This window comes from Loxodonta africana, chromosome 15 (assembly GCF_030014295.1).
Source record: "Loxodonta africana isolate mLoxAfr1 chromosome 15, mLoxAfr1.hap2, whole genome shotgun sequence".
Taxonomy (NCBI): Eukaryota; Metazoa; Chordata; class Mammalia; order Proboscidea; family Elephantidae; genus Loxodonta; species Loxodonta africana.
In genome coordinates, this window is record NC_087356.1 from 46,218,446 (window position 1) to 46,240,193 (window position 21,748).

The following is a 21,748-nucleotide window of genomic DNA, read 5'->3' on the forward strand; positions in this document are numbered from 1 at the left end:
AAAGATGTCTCAGAGACAGTCAAATATACAAACCTGTGTGAGGAGAGAAGTTGAGGTTGCAGATACAGCTGTAGGAACCATTTCCTTCCTCTTTTAGCAAAACATTGTCTTAAATTCCAATCATTTTCTATTAATTCTGAACCCAACAGGTCTTATTTTTGTTTTCTTTATGTCGAGGTGTATCCACGGTGAAAGCTGTAGTCTTTGATCTTCATCAGCAAGTGCTTCAAGTCCTCTTCACTTTCAGCAAGCAAAGTGTGTCATCTGCATATCACAGGTTGTTAATGAGTCTTGCTTCAATCCTGAAGCCCATTCTTCTTCATATAGTCTAGCTTCTCAGATTATTTGCTCAGCATGCAGATTGAACAAGTATGTGAAATGATATAACCCTTATGCACACCTTTCCTGACTTTAAACCATGCAATATCCCCTTGTTCTGTTCAAATGACTGCCTCTTGGTCTATGTACAGGTTCCTGATGAGCAAAATTAAGTGTTCTGAAATTTCCATTCTTCACAATGTTATCCATAGTTTGTTAGGATCTATGTCAAATTCCTTTGCATAGCCAATAAAACACAGGTAAACGTCTTTCTGACATTCTCTGCTTTCAGCCAAGATCCATCTGACATCAGCAATGATATCCTTCATTACACATCCCCTTCTAAATTCAACTTGAACTTCTGGCAGTTCCCTGCCAATGCACTGCTACAACCACTTTTGAATGATCTTCAGCAAAATTTTACCTGTATGTGATATTAATGTTATTGTTTGATAATTTCTGCATTCTGTTGAATCACCTTTCTTTGGAATGGGCACAAATATGGATCTCTTCCAGCTGGTTGGCCAGGTAGCTGTCTTCCAAATTTCTTGGCATAAACAAGCAAACACTACTAGTGCTGCATCTGTTTGTTGAAATATCTCCATTGGTATTCCGTCAATTCCTGAAGCCTTGTTTTTCACCAAAGCCTTCAGTGCAGCTTAGGCTTATTCCTTCAGTATCATTGGTTCTTGATCATATGCTACCTCCTAAAATGGAGAAAATATTGAAGTTATCAAGGATTTAATTTTACTTGGATCCACAATCAACTCCCGCAGAAGCAGAGGTCAAGAAATCAAATAACGCCTTGCATTGGGCAAATCTTCTGCAAAAGACCTCTTTACAGTGTTAAGAAGCAAAAATGTCACTTTGAAGACTGAGATGTGCCTGACCCAAGCCATGATGTTTTCAATTGTCTCATATCCTTGTGAAAGCTGGACAATGAATAAGGAAGACTGAAGAAGAATTAATTGATGCCTTCGAATTATGTTGTTGACAAAGAATACTGCATATACCGCGGACTTCCAGATGAAAAAACAAGTGTGTCTTGAAAGAAGTACAGCCAGAATGCTCTTTAGAAGCAAGAATGGTGAGGCTTTGTCTTACCTAGTTTGGACATGTTATCAGGAGGCATCAGGCCCAGGAGAAAGACACCACGATTGGTAAAGGGTCAGCGAAAAAAAGGAAGACCCTCAATGAAATGGGTTGACACAGTGGCTACAACAATGGGCTCAAGCATGACGATGATTGTGAGGATGGCACAGGACCAGGCAGTGTTTCGTTTTGTTGTATATAGGGTTGCTGTGAGTCAGAACCAGTCGACATCACCTAACACAACAAGAACAACAGGTCTTATGCTTGCTCTTGTGGTTGCATTGTAAATATACAAATTACAGAAGAAAAGCATTCTTCTCTCTTGGTCTGTATTCTGTAACTTCCCCCTTTTTTGCTGTGATGGCACCCTGGTGTGCTTTCATGACTGTGTTCCCTTCCTTCTCCCCTTAAGTCTTTCCAAGTGTGACTCTTAATGACAGTTCTCTTTACCCTGATGGATAAGCCTTCTGGAGCGCTGGAAATAAATTTCTGAGCTCTTCTGGCACACACACACATGCATAGTGTTTCTACTTCTATTCTTGCATTGTAAAAGCCTTTCTCTATCCGTATTTTTTTTTTCATTTTTACTGAATTTAGTAATATTTTCTGAGTTGTTTAGTATACGCTCCCCTCCCTTTCTTTTCTACATGTTGTTAAGAACACTCTTCATTAGTGTAATTCTGAAGTGAGGTCTGCTCAGAGATATCTGAGCAGACGACTGGAGTTCTGATTGCTTGAAACTGCCCTTTTCCCTTAAGCTTCCAGAGGAAAACACCAAGGAAGATTTGGGAGTTCACCTTGGGTCCTGAAGAGCAAGAAAAATACATCTGAAGCAAACAAATGCAGTTGCCCCAGCTTCAGCCTGTAAGAATTCTCAGTAGGGACTATTAGTAGAAGGTAGGAGGAGAGGCCATTCCGTCATCAGAGTGAGACCCCTTTTAGGTATATACAAGACAGTGCCTCTTCATACATCCTTCAGCAAAATCTTCAGAAAACTCTTAAACCTAACCAGTACCTGTTCCCTTTGAGTCAACCCAGACTCATGTTGCTCCCAAGAATGTCAGAGTAGAACTGTGCTCCATAGGCTTTTCAACGGCTGATTTTTCAGAAGTAGATCACCAGGCCTTTCTTCCAAGGTATCTCTGGGTAACTCAAACCGCCAATCTTTTAGTAGCTTAGTTCTTAACCATTTGTACCACTCATTTCTGTTGAGTCAATTCTGACTCACGTCAATGCCATGTGTTGGAGTAGAACTGTTCCATAGTGTTTTCTTGGCTGCAATCTTTATGGAAGTAGATTGCTGGGCCTTTCTTCTGCAGCAACGCTGGGTGGCCTTGAACTGCCAACCTTTAGGTTAGTAGTGAAGTGTAACCATTTGTACCACCCAGGAAACCTAGGGAACTTGGCTAACTGTATATTAAAAGGACTAGGCCACCTCAGGGGGCCTGAAAAATAAAGCCGTTATTGATTGAGAGGCTATAACCTGTTCTCAGTCCTCAAGGAATATTAGAATCACTGTGGAGGCCCCACCTGGGCCCCACCAGAGACAAAATGAATCAAATCTCTGGGCATGGGGACCAGCTCCTTGGGAAATTCTACTACCTGGCAAATCTTGAAGTCACTGAGTCAGGTTACCTAAGGTCAATTTAGGACTTACAACTGCTGGAGAAATCCTTCCTGAACATCTGGGTTTGTGAGGCAGGCAGAGAATGGGCACCAGGAGCAGTGCTGGAATAGCAGTGGGAAAGGATCAAGAACCCCTGAATGAACAGGAAGTAAGGAGTGGGAAAGGCTTGAAGCCAAGTGTGACTATCACTCCCTCTGCTGTAATTCTGCTTGATTGAGTCTCTCTTCCTCAATGTGACAGATTTTCATGAACAATGGTTTTACAAAACTGATCATTTTGAAAAAGTGCATTGGATTTTTTTCAAAAAAAATTTTTGTTTTTGCCTTTTTCTCTTTTTCTTCTCTTTACAAGTTCTTACAACATGGGGGTTATTTCTCCTTGATAAAACTCAAGGCTGTCAATGTGGTCGTTAAATTGCCCTGCTGTCTGGATTATGGAAATTAAGTTATCTGCTTTCTGCTTGGTCTCATTTCTTAATTCTGTGAGTCTGTTCTCTGTCACCTTTAGTCAGTTGTCAATGACTTCCCGTTTGCGTCTGACGTTCTAATTGCATCACATCCTTCACGTATTAGGAAACTAATTCTACAGAGCTTTTAAGTGGAAGAGGTTAGAGCCAAATGGCCTGAGCTAGCTAGGGGATCTTGCGCAAAACTCGCCTACTCTGAGCTGCTTTCCTTCCCCAGGCAAGTGAGTGGGTGGGATATCTTGACCCCAAGCCAGTGAGGGGTGGTGAGCTGTGGGGGAGAAGGGGCCGCTAAATTTCCTGCTGTGCTCATCTTCAATTTTATATTATTTTACTCCTGCATCTAGGAAATCTGCTATAACAACCTTTTTTCTTTGTGTCTTTCTCTGCCTTGCTTATTTAGCTTGAAAACTTGAGTTGAGGAGTCCAGCTACTAGTTGAGACATTGGAAGGTACAAGTTGAAATCTCTCAATGCTATTTTTTTTTCTTGATCTTTGATTACAGTTCTAGATTCATAGATACTAGGAGGAGAAATTTAAGTATTTTCTTCCCAATTTGGGCAGGGCCAAGAGCAGTTCACAGGGATTCCAGTAACAATGGATTTGTCAATGATGACAGCTTGAGCACTTACTATGTGAGAATCCAGGAGTTACTATCTTCATGCATTAACTCAGACCCTGCCCGGCCATAGGCCACAAGGCTGTCACCTCCACCAGTTCTCCTCTGGTCGTAACCTTGAGCATGTTCTTTCAGTTGGATGACTCTTGTTGCTAGAATTGAACAGTCTTGCCTCCTCTTCTCCGTGGCTCTGAGGACACTTCAACATTACCCATCCAGTCCCCAGGCATTTAGTCTGTTTTTAGCACATTTAACTGCATCATGTCCCCATTACTCTGGTCCTAGCAACAAAGACTTTATAACATTTACAACTGAGAACAAGATACTGGTTTGACTTACATAAAAAGTATCTACAAATCACCTCAGCCATGGGGTGGAGGGAAGGGATCCTTCTTTCTCCTCCTCTCTGTCACTGCACATAGACATATATTTCCACAAGGAATCATTCTATTTAGGACTGGTGGTTGGGTGGGGAAGCAAGAAAGACAGGCAGAAGTTCTCCAGTGAACTTCCATTAGGCTCTGTAAGAGCAGTCAAACCATGTGTTACTTTCAAGGACAACATTGTTTCACATCCCTCAAACTACATGCAGTTATGTCCTCAGCACTTCTCAAAATCTTCAAGCCCAGGCTATCATTGCCCAAACTGATCAATGGGACAAGGCAGATTATAAACTCTACTTTCTGCTCCAAATTACAGGGACAGATTATAAGCTCTACATTCTTCTCCATATTATAGGACCACCACAGTGAATTTTGGCTGGTTTGGGTCACACAAACATCTATTGCCCCTAATTTTGGCAATAGCATCTGATTTTCTTCCAATGAGCTGCTCTACAAACCCCCATCCTTTTCTTCTGATGGTACTGACTCCCTTCCCTGCTTCAAGGATGGGAACATGACTCAGGCCTGATCAACCAGAGCCTTGTGTTTCTCTGGTCACAGTGATTGGTTTGGGGATCAAACCACACCTGAAACTATACCTGTAAGCTCTTTGATTGCATGAGCCTGTGTGTTCTTTATTTACTCCAGCAAATTCAGGTTGGGTTTACTGTCACCTGCAGCCATAGTGTGCTAATTATTCATCCACATAACACCCATTGCCTGCAAGGTGTGCCTGGGTGAGGCAGCTGCCAAGAATGCATGGGCCCTGCTTCTGACCCCCAAGTGTGTATGCAGCAGCTTTGACTGGAGACATCTGGGAAGTAAAAAGGCATTTAGAAGACATTGTTGGCGAGAGTGGAGAGTCCTTCTTTCTCTTTCTCCTCCTTGACACTGTGGATGGGCATATCTTTACACCATGGGTTGACCCAACCAAGGATGACTTTTGTTTGCTGTGGCCACTCAAGGATAGGATGAGTAAAGGCTCAGCTCTTCAGTGAAGAAAGGATGAGTCCATGAGTCCTAAACTGCCTCAGGGCCACACATACCCATGTCCAGGCCTCTGCTCTGACCCCCTTCCAGCCTGCATTTTTTAGATACCTGTTTTTCCTGTGGTGTAAAAAATGTAATCTTGCATTCATATATGTCACTTTTCAAGTCCAGTCCAGACTCACCCCAGCTTTTTCTCGTCAATACCCAGGGCTCTGTAATCTGCTTTCTTCCCCTTCTCCTTTCACAGCCCGTGAAAGCATTGGAACATTCTCAGGCCCGCACAGTCCCACTATCTCAGAACTTCTCAGACCCTCTTGAGCCCTCATATGAACAGCCAGGTTCTTGTTGATCACCTTCCACTAGAGACAAGGGGAGGTGGCCCAACATATAGTGGTTCTCTAATGGTGCGTGAGAATCACTTAAGAGATTTTACGAAATGCCTGGGCCTGGGCCCCATCCACAGCTCTTCTGATTTAATTGCTCATGAGTGGAACCCAGGCATCAGCATGTCGTAAAATTCCCCAGATGATTCTAACGTGCTGCTGTACAGCGTGAGGTCTCTGTTTACAATTTCTGGGGAAGTTCTCAGCCTGGCCCTTTTCCACCCACCTGCTCAATATAATGAAAAAGTCCAGACACAAACAAAAAGAGCCTCACACGGCATTTCAGACTAGGTCATCCCTTTTCTTTAAACTTTCTAGTGTCCCTATTGCACGTGGAATGGCCTAGAAAGTCCTGTGTGATTTGGCCCTGCCTGCCTCTGACCTCATCTTTATTCTCTTCTCTTGCACTCTGTATTCCAGCCCCAGTAACCTCCATTCTGTTCTTCAAGCATACCAACTCCCTCCCCCTCATCCTTGCTGCTCCCTCTGCCTAGGGGCCTCCTTTCCCGTGGCTGACTCCTCCATGCCATCTAGTTCTTGCCTTAAAAGTCCCCTCCTCAGAGAAGCCTTCCCTAACTACCCCAGTCACTACATTACATCATCTTGTTTTATTTTTGTAGCATTTAACAGTATGTGACATTATCTTGGTTTTTGGCTGTCTGTCACCCCATCCCTGGACACACAACCCAGAATGCCAGCCCCATGGGGACAATTCTACCTTTCCTTTCACCATTGTATCCCTATCATTTAGTGTCTGGGAGTACAACTAAAAAAAACTGACTGCCGAGTACAACTGGTGCTCAGCAAATACATGCTGACTATATGGATCCAGTCCCTGGGTGGTGCAAACAGTTTATATACTCAGCTGTTTACCTGGAAGTTGGGGGTTTAAGTCCATCCAGAGGTGCCTCAGAAGGAGGGCCTGAAAAATCATCCACTGAAAACCCTATGGAGTTCTCCCCTGACTTACAGGGGACCACCGGGAGTAGGAATCAACTCGAAGGCAACTGGTTTGGTTTTGGTATACAGGTGAGCTTCTCCCTAGTGGGAAGCGCAGATGAAAGAAAACCAGAAGGTATCAAATTCCACCACAGGGTGGCGGCATCTCCCTGGCCAACCTGAGGTTCTTGCCCTATTCCTGTCACCCACTGAGGGAGTGTGAGAACAACCTGGAGAAGTTGTCAGCCATGAAGTATTTTTGGCTTTCCATCCCTCTATATCTGTCTAAAAACATACACACAGTGGACACCAGCCATCCAACCACTTAAAAGGTTAGGACCTGAATCCCTGAAACTATCCTTACCCAGCCTCGATTTTTCTCTTTATTACAAACACATGAATATTCTTTCAAAATATTAGGCACCATTTAAAAACCAGCTATAAAACAATAAAAAGAAAAGATGCCAAATGCTCCAAAATAAAGTGCTTGGAAAACTTTGAAAGGTGAGGGTGGAGACAATGTTACGGAGGAAATGTGCTCGGGCTGGAGTGTCAAGACACCGACCTTCTAATTTACTGGTATTTACTCACTGCCTCTCCATGTTGCTGGGTATAATTGAGGATAGAAAAGAAACACCACACACTCCTTGCCACAAACTGGGGCTGTAACAATAAAAACAGTTAAAAAAAATGCAATTGTCAAGTCCTTTATTTTTTATACATATGTGTGTTTGAGAAGACAAAGTGAATATATAAAACATGCAGAGAAAAAGGGCTAAAATTCAGTCATTCTGCACAGTTAAAAATTATGATAGTGGTGTGGAACAGGGAAAAGAGCAAAGGCTTGGAGAAAGAGGACCTGAATTCCAATCCTGCTTGGAGACTTAGTCACCTAACCTCTGAGTGCCTGGTTTCAGTGCCCAGCTCCATCCAGCACATGTTTGCTGAACAAATGAATTCATTTGTAAAGTGGAAATGGTAGTAATAAAGCCAGGCTCTGTGACTGCAAGCATTAAATGAGATAATGGATTCCAATGGTCTTTGTAATTCATAAAATGTTATGATACATTGTGTATTATTATTAAAGGCTTGATCGTATGGTCAAAAAAAAAAAAACAGGGCCTCAAGTAGTAATGAGGGGGTCATTGTTTACTGGAGACCCTAGGGAAACGTCTTAGAGATGAGGGCTGGAGATGAAGCTCTGAAGTGTCCTTCCTCATCACTGCAGCAAATTTACAGCCAGTGGACCCCCTGCAGAAAACAAGAACATCTGCCCTCTCTTGCCATTACTGAGGGCACAGATGTCTTCTTCTGATTTGAGAGCAAGTCCAAAGGCCAGAAACCCTTCCCTTGGGGCTAGGCCCTCTCCACAGGGCCTAGAGTTGTTTTCCACCAAACTGGATCGAATCATATTCCTCTTAGGGCCCCTTCCACTCCCACCTCACATGTATTAGTATTCTCAGAAGAAAGGCTCTCTATCTATTCAGAATCTTATTATGACCTCTATAATTATTATAGTTATGACTATGACAGTCATTATAAGGAAAATCGTCCAAATGTAGTAAAGCAAAGGAATGAGGGACTCTAGCTCTGAGCAAAGTTAAAAGGCCAGCAAATAGAGGAAGCATCAACAGCTCTGTCTGGGGTCTCTTGCAAGTGCCTGGGGAAGGTGGGTGTATACCGCGGGATGACGACGTGATGGTCAGAGAAAGCCCTTTCCTCCTTTTCACCACCAAACTTTGTCTATTCTCCTTTCCTAATATCTCTGTACCCCTCACTTCTTCTCTGTCCCCTCGGCAACTGCCCGAGCTCAGACTCACATTGCCTCTTCCCTGGGGTATTCAACGGTGGTAGTCCCTCCACTGCAACTCTGAAAGGATCTTCTTCCGAAGAGATGTGATCATGCCAGAGCCCTGGTGAAAATTGGTGGGATCTTCTTACTGCTTAGAAAATACACAGTGAAGTCTTCCTCATGACTTGAAAACCTCTGTATGCTGGTTTCTTATGCTATAAAGCCCACAGACAGAAAGACAGACACTGTGTGCCTGCTAACACAGCACTCTCTCACATGTCTGGTGCTCTGTACTTCGGGTCTGTACTCAAAGTATTCTCTTAGTCCGACCGTCTGCAAGTGCCTCACCAACCCACCATCTGCCTTTCAGTCTTTCAAAGTCCTGGCTTAGACCACACCTTCCAAAATTTTTCCCCATGAACTTAACTGAAATTATTTTCTCCACCATCTCTCCTAAGTATTTCATTTGCATTCCGCATACCCTACTTAGTATTTGAACTAGTAGGGTCACACTGCTAGTTCCCACATGTTACAATCCCCTGGGGTTCAGGGTCTGTACTTGAGTCACCTCCTGTTCCAGCAGCTAGTAGGAGCTCAGTAAATGCTGGTGAATTGAGAGTGTATTCCATCGCCTCCTTTGATGTGTTCTTGCAGTGGCCCTGTGAGATGAACGTATTGGTGTGATGAACCATTACCTCTGCTCTTGGGCAGACAGAGGCCAAGCAACTATTCCTGGGTGACAGAACCAAGTATAGAGCCAAGCTTAGTACAAAAGAAGCAAAGGCAGGCCCACCTTGGTGGCACACTCTGTGCTGGGGAAATGCCTGTAAGGATTCAAATGTAAGTCATAGTGATGTAACATACTGATTAAGAATCCAGACTCTGTGCCTGGATCCTGGCTCCATCATTTCTACCTGGTGACCCTGAGGAAGTTCTTTGACCTCTCTAAATCTCAACCTCATTATTTATGAAAATGGGAATAGTAATAGCACCCTCATGGGATTGCAGAGGGTAAATTAGATCATTTGCATACATCAAATATCTAGCATTGAATCAGGCACATATTGGCACATAGAGCTTTGTTGTTATTAAATTAGTACTAAGAGCATTGAAAAACATGGACTCAGGTTTCTCCTTTGTGCCTGGCAACAGTGGTGAGGAGTCCAAAGTACCATCTCAGGAATGGGGAGGAGAAGGAAAGATTGGAAAAACATCCCCTGGTTGTCTTAGCACATTCCCAAGATACCAGGCCACCCATCAGCATTTCCCAAGCAACAAGTCATTGCGTCTGCCTCCCCCATGTCCTGGGAAAGTGCACAAGTGGAGCTTATTCCATGAACCAGTGTCTTCTGCTCTCAAACCCAGCCGTGACCATTAACTAGTTATTTCATCCTCACAGAGCCAGATACCAGCCCCGTTGGATGTGACCCTGTGGATATCTTTACGCTTGTGAAAGATGATAGCAGCTCACTGAGAAAGAGTGAGAGTGGGTACATGGAAGAGATGCCTCCATGTTCCTCTGAATTCCAGCCAAGTATTAAAGGAATCTAGGCATCCAAGTGGAAGGAAAAAGACAACGAGAAAAAAAGACAGTTCGGCAGAGACTGGGAATAGGAGGGGCCTGTTTCACATGCAGCAACTGCAGAGGCTTAAGAGTTCAGACCCTGGAGTCAGCCTGTCTGGGTTCAAATATCTGTCCCATCACTTCCCAACTGCATGTCTTTGGACACATTATTTAAGCATTTGTGATTCACTTCCACATCTGTAAAGTGAAAATACTAATAGCCTCTGTATTATAGAATTGTCACGAGGATTAAACGGGAGTAAGCCACATAAAGTGCTTAGCATGATGCATCATACGCAGTAAATGCTCACTCGGTTAGGAGGATGGGTAGTGATGGTGGTGGTGATGGTAGCGATGATGTTAGTTAGATGCTGTCACAGACTGGGTGAATAATTTATTCTCATTTCACAAGTGAATAAACTCAGACTCGAAAATGTTTTTCTCAAGGTCACAGTCAGGATATCTTCTAACTCAAGTTCCATCCTGCTTCTGCTAGGGAGCTCAGCCAGTGGTCCAGGTGACCTAAGAAGGAGGATCTGGGATCAGAATGAACATTTTTCTTGGGGAACAGAGTACAAGGAGGATCCAAACAAGACCAAGCTGAGCCTGATAGCTAGGTAAAGAATCATGAGAACTAGGTAAGAACATGTCTGCTCAGAAAGTTTCTCTCCTCTACTTGCCTGAAGTTGCCAACCCATGCAAGATTTGCCACCCCACTACTTCCCCCCCCCCATAGATTTGATTACAACTGAGGCCATTTAATTCATGAGAAGCCTTATTACAAGAGGCAGTTAGGAGGAGCCATAGAAGGGTCCATAGAAAGAGCCATAAATCTGTGGGTTTGGGCAGCACACAAACCAACCCACTGCTGTTGAGTCAATTCCAACTCATAGCAACCTGTAGGACACAATAGAACTTCCCATAGGGTTTCCAAACCTGTAAATCTTTTGTTGGTGTTTGTTGTATTTTAGATGAAGGTTTACAGAACAAGCCAGTTTCTCATTAAACAGTTAGTACACATATTGTTTTATAACACTGGTTAACAACCCCGCGACATGTCAACACTCTCCCTTCTCAACCTTGGGTTCTCTGTTACCAGCTTTCCTGTCCTTTCCTGCCTTCTTGTCCTTGCCCTGGAGCTGTTGTGCCCCTTTGGTCTCATTTTGTTTTATGGGCCTGTCTAATCTTTGGCTGAAGGGTGAACCTCCAGAGTGACTTCATTACTGAGCTAAAAGGGTGTCCAGGGGTCATACTCTCAGGGTTTCTCCAGTATCTGTCAGACCAGTAAGTCTGGTCTTTTTGTGTGAGTTAGAATTTTGCTCTACATGTTTCTCTAGCTCCGTCCAGGACCCTCTATTGTGATCTTTGTCAGAGCAGTCAGTGGTGGTAGCCAGTCACCATCTAGCTGTCCTGGACTCAGTCTGGTGGAGGCCGTGGTAGATGTGATCCATTAGTCCTTTGGACTAATCTTTCCCTTGTATGTTTGGTTTTATTCATTCTTCCTTGCTTCCCAAGGGATGAGACCAGTGGAGTATCTTAGATGGCCGCTCACAGGCTTTTAAGACCCCAGACGCTACTCTCCAAAGTAGAATGTAGGACATTTTCTTTATAAACTAGGTTACGCAAATTGAGCTAGATGGTCCCTGAGACCATGGTATCCACAGCCTTCAGCCCCTCAATTCGGTCCCTCGGGGAGTTTGGATATGTCTGTGGATCTTCCATGACTTTGCCTTGTACAAGTTGCGCTGGCTTCCCCAGTATTGTGTAAAGTCTTACCCTTCACCAAAGTTACCACTTATCTATTGTCTATTTAGTGTTTTTCCTTGCCCGCCCCTTCTCCCTCATAACCGTCAAAAATTGTTTCATTTGTGTGTAAACCTTTTCATGAGTTTTTACGGTAGTGTTCTTATACAATATTTGTCCTTCCGTGATTGACGAATTTCACTCAGCATAATGCTCTCCAGATTCATCCATGTTAAGAAGTGCTTCACGGATTCATCATTCTTTATCATTGTGTAATATTCCATTGTGTGTGTGTATGTACCATAGTTTGTTTATCCATTCATCTGTTGTTGGGCATCTAGGTTATTTCCATCTTTTTGCTATTCTGAACAATGCTGCAATGAACTTCGGTGTGCATACGTCTATTCTTGTGACAACTCTTATTTCTCTAGGATATATTCCTAGGAGTGGGATTGCTGGATCATATGGTACTTCTATTTCTAGCTTTCTAAGAAGTGCCGTATCATTCTCCAAAATGGTTGGACTATTTTGCATTCCCATCAGCAGTGCATAAGAGTTCGGATCTCCCTACAGCCTCCCCAACATTTGCTATTTCCTGTTTTGTTTTTGTTTTTGTTTTAATTTTTATTTTTTCTTTGTGGCAGTAATGCCAGGGTGAGATGGTATCTTATTGCAGTTTTGATTTACATTTCTCTAATGGCTCCTGATAGTGAGCATTTCCTCTGTGTCTGTTGGCCTCTTGAATGGCTTCTTTGGTGAAGTGTCTGTTCATTTCCTTTGTCCATTTTTTAATTGGATTATTTGCCTTTTTGTCATAGAGGTGTTGGATTTTCCTGTAGATTTTTGAGATTAGATCATTGTCTGATTTGTAATAGCCAAAATCTTTTTCCTAGTCTGTAGGTTCTCTTTTTACTCTGTTGGTGAAGCCTTTTAATAAGCATAAGCATTTAATTTTTAGAAGATCTCAGTTATCTAGCTTGTCTTCTGGAGTTTCTTGTTGTTGGTTTTGGTTTGTATACTGTTAATGCCATGTATTAGGGTCTCTAGAATTGATCCTGTTTTTTCTTCTATGAACTTTTTAGTTTTTGGCTTTGTATTTAGGTCTTTGATTCATTTTGAATTAGTTTTTGTGTATGAGGTGAGGTATGGGTCCTGTTTCATTTTTTTTTTCTGCAGATGGACATCCAGCTTTGCCAGCATCCTTTGTCAAAAAGACTGTCTTTTCCCCATATGATGGACCTTGTCAAAGATCAGGTGACCATAGGTGGATGGATTTACCTTTGGGTTCTCAATTCAGTTTCATTGGTCAGTGTACTTGCTGTTGTACTAGTACCAGGCTGTTTTGACTACCGTAGCTGTATAGCAGGTTCTGAGGTCAGGTAGTGTGAGTCCTCCTACTTTATTCTTCTTCTTCAATAGTGCTTTACTTATCTGGGGCTTCTTTCCTTTCCGTGTAAAGTTAAGGATATGCTTTTCCAACTCTTTAAAGAATATTGTTAGTGTTTGGATCGGGATTGCATTGTATTTGTAAATTGCTTTGGGTAGAATTGACTTTGCCTCTGTTGTTCTGACATGACATTCCAGGACTCCTGGAATGAGCACCTCTCCTCTCCACATGTTATCAGGAGAACTTACCAGACCACAGGTGCAGCTGGGTCAGTGGAGCAAAGGGAAGAGAAGGGGAGAGGGAGAGGCAGCCTGGGATTAATATGCGGTGTGATGTGAGTAGAAATGTGCTTCATGTAGGCCTGGTGACCCACTCATCATGGAGTTGTGAGGAGGGTGATGAGACCTGGCACTTTGTATCTAGTCAGTAAATATCCACTTACTAATGCCCACTGTTGACATTTAATAAATATTTTTTACTTTATTCAATACTACTCCAAGAATGCTGATGCCCAGGATTAAGATGTCCACATCTTGGCCAACTTTTGCACACTGTCCTAGTTACCTAGTGTTGTAACATAAATACCACAAGTAGGCAGCTTTAGAGAAGAGAAATTAATTTTCTCACAGTGCAGGAGGCTAAAGGTCCAATCAGGGCCTAGGCAGGGTCTACCTTTCAGCGGGCCTCTCTCCTAATTTCTAGTGTCTCCAGCAGTCCTTGGCATTCTTTTGCTTGTAGACAGTCCTCACATGGCATGTCTTCCCCCTCTGTGTGTGTGTCTGTGTCTAATCTGCTCTTTTTAGAATTCAGAAGTGATTAGATTTAGAACTCGTTCTACTCTTTTGAGTATGATCTAATTAACGTAATAAAGAAAACCGTATTTCCAAACACGATAACATCCACATGTGTAGGGGCTAGGATTTTAACATTTTAGGGGAGCACAATTTAATCCATAACAGGTCCCATGCCTGGGCAGGATTTGAAGAGTGGAAGACCCACCCAACTCTGATAGTCCAAGATAATAATGCTAGTAATAACCCATAACACCCTTCGAAGGCCTGTGCAGGGGAGACTCTGGGCTGGTTCAGTCGACAGATTTCTCTTGAAGAAAAAATTATCAAAGGAGTCCTGGGGAGTGAGGAGGGAAGGGCATAATCTGATTTTTATAAATCTCATGTTCTCAGAGGTTCAAACTTTCAAGTCCAGTGTCATCCAGGACACTCGTGTTGCAGGTCTTGCAGCCTTTCAGGAAGCATCAGTGCCCACTGTTGGGGGGGATACAGGCTGCAGCTTGGCTGATCTTCTGTGTACTCAGATGTGGGATGGAAAGCATGCTAGTGGAACCACTCTGTTCATAAACAGCTCAGGGATCAGTAGAGGGAGTGTGGGGCAGAAGAAGATGTTCAGGACAGGAGTCTGGGGACCAGCTTCTCTTTTGGGCTTTGAAGCTAAGTGCCTGTGTGATGAGCGGTATAACATTTCTGCCCACAGGGCCTCGGTGTAAAACTTGGAATTCAGCCTTGATGAGTAGTTCTCAAGTTTTGGTGAGCACCAGAATCACCTGGAGGGCTTATTAAACACAGATGGCAGGACCAACCCCCAGGTTCTAATTCAGCAGGTCAGGGGTGGAGCCCGAAACGCTGTATTTCTAACACGTTCCTGGGTGAGGCTGATGCTGCTGGCCCTGGGGGCCACACTGAGAACCACTGGCCTAAATGATGACTAGAGCTGCTTCCAGCTCTGATACTTTATGATTCAGTTTCTAAGAAGCAGCATAATACTGGAAGAAGAACTTGAAGAATAAAGGAGAATTTTAAAAGAAGTAACTTAAAAAAAAAAAATAATAATAATAATAATTTTTTTTTTTTTTTAAGAGAAGCCATTTCCAAACACTTCATTAGTCCTGCAAACAGCCCAGTGCCAGTCACTGCCCAGGTTCAGCAGAAATCAGGCTGCTGGCCTCACAGACCTGCCCTCTCCTCCCTTCCATGAGAAGGACTTCTTTTCACTTGGTTTGCATTGGGTTCTATACCAGAGCATATTTCATGATGCCAGCTGCTGGAGTCTGTAATGAAATACTTCATGTGAAAGTACTTGGAAAATATGAAAGATAAGGCAGGGGGTTTATTTTTAACATATGGTTTATATTTTCTGTTTTACCTCCTTCGGAAAAAAAAAATAGCAAATGACGATTGTAATAAAAGACAGAGATGAAGATGATGGTGGAGAGCTGAAAGGGATGATGGCATTGAGCCGATTTGAGTGAAGTGAGAGCTTCATTATCCCCACGCACAGTAACCAAACGCTGAATGAATGTGGAGACAGGAGACCTGGATGACTCCACGGATGAATGTAGCGTGCTTTCCCTGACGGATGGGCAAGTGACAGCAGCAGTGATGTGACAGTGCCGCAGACAGAGAACATTCCTCTTCAGAGGACCTGGGAGCCGTTTGGAGGCATGTTCTTCCAGACCTGACTGGCCAAAAGGCCATGGGGCCTGTGATCAGAACATTGAGTGGCCAGGTCTCAGAATGAGGGCTCAGGCTTCCTGAGCCCTGGCAGTGACTTTTCCACCATCTCGCTGTGTTTTCATGGTCTTGAGGTCTCTTACCTACAAGTACAGGAAAGGACCTTTAGACTTTGGTTCAACCCATTTTTATTTTGGTTCTGTCTGTGCTGGTTCAGCTGCTCCTTCCAGCCATCCACCCCATCATCCCACAAGCATATTGATCTACCTGGACTGAAAATCTTCTTTAATGTAGTTTGCCCATGAGCAGGATGGTACAAACTATTAACTTGCTGCACTGCTAACTGAAAGGTTGGAGGTTCAAGTCCACCCAGAGCACCTCAGAATAAAAGTCTGGCGATCTACTTCCAAAAAAACAGCTACTGAAAATCTTATGGAACGTAGTTCTACTCTGACACACTGGGGGTCCCCATGAGTTGCAATTGACTCAACAGCAACTGGTGGTGGTGATGCCCATGAGCAAACACTTTAGACCCCAGGACACCCAGGACCTTTGGTCCTGGCCCCTGTGCCTTTGGAGTCCTGCTCTGGCCTCCTAAGCCCTGAATCTTCCCATGAAGGGAGGACTTTGAGGGACCGGGGAGACAAGTCTCCTTGGAACCTCCTCCCTTCTAGACCATGTTCAGAATAGTTTTCTTCCCTGTGCACACACCTAAGCTTACCCCATGGAATGGTCAGGGGGACTTTGGGAGGTAGAGGTGGAGTAGCTGGGACAGAGCTAGGATGTCCTTTGTGCAAAGCCCCTCAGGGCTCAGGTCAGAAATGGAGGTGGGAAGGCAGGGTAGGACCCAGACCTTGATTTGCTCTCTTGCCACGGGTCCTGAAAATACTCAGGCCTACCTATAAATCTGGGTTTTAAGTGCCAGCTTCACAAAAGAATTGCATTCTATTTGTATTGGAAAGTGGCTAAGGAGAGGCAAAGCAAGCCAGAGTACTTGGTAAAGTCTCAGAGTCTACCTCTGGGTCTGGCTGGAGGAGCCCAGCCAGGTGGCTACATGGCTCCACAACCCCCAGGGAGGCCCCAGCCCTGTTGGAGAAATTGTTCAGCATCACAAAGAGCCCTTCTAAGAAGGTCAGCTGCACTCTTCTCCAGAGTTGTTTCAAGCCAAGACCCCAGTTACTCTCGAGAACACCCTTAAGTGGCCGGCCAGCCAGCCAGAGTGGCGCCAGGCAGCCCTCAACAACTCCATGACCTTCTCTTGACCTCTGCACAGGGACAGGTCAGGCAGAAGCCCAGGTTGAGCCCACTGGGCAGTGCAGTATGGAAATAGACCTGAGACACCAAGGACCTGTTTTCTGTGGACATCACAGGAATTTGAACTGGCTGGGGCACTGAACTATTAACAATCAGACATATAAATCTTGTATTCAGAATTTAAAAAAAAATCAGCTAAACAAGTAATAAATGGAAGAGATCTCAATTAACTAGATCATTGAGAACTCAGTGTCTGTATGCCACAAGCTTAAATGGCTGCTTAAAAAGAAGACAAAACTAATGCAAAATTAGATTGCATTAACAGAAGTATAGGATTCAGAATAAAAAAAAAAAATAAAGGGGATGAAAATGGGTCAAGACAAAACTTGGTGTATTGTGCTCTGTTCTAAGTACTACATTTTGAAAACCATTATTACAAGCTAGAATATCCTCTAATAAGTAGAATAGCATGCTGAGGAGCTTGAAAAGTAGCCCTTGAAGATTTTTAAGATGTTTAATGTTTGGCCTAGAGAGGATAGATATCCTAGAGATTTGAGAGCTACCTTCAAATATTTGAGAGTGCAAGCTGGGTATTATAATGGGATGCAAAGAAATGTACCCCACCAATAGAAACTGACACAGGCTTTCTGGGGAACGATGTGTCCTCCGTATTCTTGTTGTTATCAGGTGCTGCCGAGTTGGCTCAGACTAGTAGCAATCCTATACACAACAGGACAAAACACTGTCTGATCCTGAGCTATCCTCACAGTCATTGTTATGCTCGAACCCATTGCTGAAGCCACTGTGTCAATCCGTCTCATTGAGGGTCTTCCTCCTTTTCACTGGCCCTCTATTTTATTAAGCATGATGCCTTTCTCCAAGGACTGGTTCCTCTTGATAACATGTCCAAAGTATGTGAGGCATAGCCTTGCCATCCTTGCTTCTAAGGAGCATTCTGGTTGAACTTCTTCCAAGACAGATTTGTTCCTTCTTTTGGCAGGCCATGGTATTTTCAATATTCTTCACCAACTTAATACAAAGGCATCGATTTTTCTTCAGTCTTCTTTATTCATTGCCCAGCTTTCACATGCATACGAGGCAATTGAAAACACCACGGCTTGGGTCAGGCATGCCTTAATCTTCAAGGTGACATCTTTGCTTTATAACATTTTAAAGAGGTCTTTTGCAGAAGATTTACCTGATCCAACGTGTCTTTTCTTTTTTTTTTTTTTTCTTGAGCTTTAGATGAAGGTTTACAGAACAAACTAGTTTCCCATCAAACAGTTAGTACACACATTGTTGTATGACATTGATTAACAAACCCAAGACATGTCAGCACTCTCCCTTCTCAACTCTGGGTTCCCTGCTACTAGTTTTCCTGTTCCCTCCTACTTTCCAGTCCACGCCCCAGGGCTGGTGTGCCCCTTTAGTCTTGTTTTGTTCCATGGGCCTGTTTAATCTTTAACTGAAGGGTGAACCTCAGGAGTGGCCTCATTACTGAGCTGAAAGGGTGTTCGGGGTCCATACTCTCAGGGTTTCTCCAGTCTCTGTCAGGCCAGCAAGTCTGATCTTTCTTTTTGAGTTAGAATTTTGTTCTACATTTTTCTCTAGCTTTGTCCAGGGCCCTCTATTGTGATCTTTGTCAGAGCAGTTAGTAGTGGTAGCCGGGCACCGTCACGTTGTACTAGACTCAGCCTGGTGGAGGCCATGGTAGATGTGGTCTATTAGTCCTTTGGACTAATCTTTCCCTTGTGTCTTTAATTTTCTTCATTCTTTCTTGTTCCCGAATGAGTGAGACCAGTAGAGTGTCCTAGATGGCTGCTCACAGGCTTTTAAGACCCCAGATGCTACTCTCCAAAGTAGAATGTTGAACGTTTTCCTTATAAACTCTTTTATGCCAATTGAGGTAGATGTTCCCTGAGACCATCGTCCTCACAGCACTCATGTCGGCAATTTGGTCCCTCAGGGAGTTTGGGTGTGTCTGTGGAGCTACCATGGCCTTGCCTTGTACAGGCTGTGCTGGCTTCCCCAGTATTGTGTACTGTCTTACCTTCACCAAAGTTACCGCTTACCTACTGTCTATTGTTTTCCCATCCCCACCCCCCACCCGCCTAACCAACAAAGATTGTTTCTTTTTGTATGTAAACCTTTTCATGAGTTCTTACAGTAGTGGTCTCATAAAATATTTGTCCTTTTGTGATTGACTTATTTCACTCAGCATAATGTCCTCCAGATGTATCCATGTTATCTGATGCTTCACGGGTTCATCATTGTTCTTTAGCCTTGTGTAATACTCCATTGTGTGTATGTACCGCGGTTTATCCATTCATCTGTTCATGGGCATCTAGGTTGTTTCCATCTTTTTGCTATCGTGAACAATGCTGGAATGAACATGGGTGTACATACATCCATTTGTGTAATGACTCTTATTTCTCTAGGATATATTCCTAGAAGTAGGATTGCTGGATCATACGGTATTTCTATTTCTAGCGAAGCGCCATACCATTTTCCAAAATGGTTGTCTCATTTTGCATTCCCACCAGCAGTGCATAAGAGTTCCAATCTCCCCACAGCCCCTCCAACATTTGTTATTTCTGTTTTGTTGATTCATGCCAGTAATGCCAGGGTGAGATGGTATCTCATTGCGCTTTTGATTTGCATTTCTCTGATGGCTAGAGATTGCGAGCATTTCCTCATGTGTCTGTTGGCCACTTGAATGTCTTCTTTAGCGAAGTGTCTGTTCATAGCCTTTGCCCATTTTTTAATTGGATTATTTGTCTTTTTGTTGTACAGGTGCTGGATTTTCTTGCAGATTTTAAAGATTAGACCTTTGTGTGATTTGAAATAGTCAAAATTGTTTTTCCAGTCTGTAGATTCTCTTTTTACTCTTTGGTAAGTCTTTTGAAGAGCATAAGTGTTTAATTTTTTAGAGGATCCCAGTTATCTAGCTTATCCTCTGGAGATTCCATGTTGTTGCTTATGATTTGTATCCTTTAATGCCGTGTATTAGGGCCTCTAACATTGATCCTATTTTTTCTTTTATGAACTTCATAGTTTTTGGCTTTATATTTAGGTCTTTGATTCATTTTGAGTTAGTTTTTGTATATGGTGTGAAGTATGGATCCTGTTTCATTTTTTTACAGACGGACATCCAGTTTTGCCAGCACCTTTTGTTACAAAGACTGTCTTTTCCCCATTTTATGGACTTTGGGCCATTGTTGAAGATCAGGTGGATGGATTTACATCTGGGTTCTCAACCCTGTTCCATTGGTCAATGTATCTGTCATTGTACCAGTACCAGGCTGTTTTGACAACCGTAGCTATATAGTAGGTTCTGAGATCAGGTAGTACGAACCCTCCTACTTTATTCTTCTTCAGTAGTGCTTTACTTATCTGGGGCCTCTGCCCTTTCCATGTAAAGTTAATGATAAGTTTTTCCATCTCTTTAAAGAATGTTGTTGGTATTTGGATTGGTATTGCATTGTATTTGTAAATTGCTTTGGGTAGAATTATTTTCACAATGTTGAGTCTACCTATTCATGAGCATGGTATGTTTTTCCATTTATGTAGATCTTTTTTGGTTTCTTGCAGTAATGTTTTGTAGTTTTCTCTGTATAGGTCTTTTACAGCCCTGGTTAGATTTATTCCCAAATATTTTATTTTTTTAGAGGCTACTACAAATGGAATTGTTCTCCTGGTTTCCTTTTCATCATTCTCTTTATTGGTGTACAGGAATGAACTGATTTTTGTATGTTGATCTTGTATCCTGCTACTCTGCTGAATCTTCCTATTAGTTTCAGTATTCTGGTGGAGTCTTTTGGATTTTCTTAGTATCATATCATACACAAATAGGGAGAGTTTAACTTCTTCATTACCAATCTGGATGCCCTTTATTTCGGTTTCTTGCCTTATTGCTGTAGCTAAGACTTCCAACACAATGTTAAATAGGAGTAGTGATAAAGGGCATCCTTGTCTTGTTTCTGTTCTCAAGAGGAATGTTTTCAGCCTCTCTCCATTGGGAATGATGTTGGCCATTTGTTTTGCATAGATGCCCTTTAATATGTTGAGAAATTTCAAGTCTATACCTATTTCATTGAGAGTTTTTATCAGGAATCGGTGTTGGACTTTGTCAAATGCCTTTTCTGCATCGATTGAGATAATCATGTGATTCTTTTATTCCCTTTTATTTATGTAGTGGCTTACGTTGATTGATTTTCTAATGTTGAACCATCCTTGCATACCTGGTATGAATCTTACTTGGTCATGGTGCATTATTTTTTTGATATGATGCTGAATTTATTGGCTAGAATTTTGTTGAGAATTTTTGCATCTATATTCATGAGAGATATTGGTCTGTAATTTTCTTTTTTGTGTGGTGTCTTTGCCTTGTTTTGGTATCAGAGTTATGCTGGCTTCACAGAATAAATTCATAAGTATTGATTCCTTTTCTGGGTTCTGAAATAGTTTGAGTAGTACTGGTGTAAGCTGTTCTCTGAATGTTTGGTAGAACTCTCCAGTGAACCCATCTGAGCCAGGGGCTTTTATGGTTGGGAGTTTTTTTTTTTTATTATTATTACCTTTTCAATATCTTGTTATGGGTCTATTCAGATTTTCAACGTCATTTTCTGTCAGTTTGGGTAGGTAGTGTGACTCCAGAAATTTGTCCATTTCCTCTTGGTTTTCAAAATTTGTTGGAGTATAGTTTTTCATGATACTCTGTTATGTT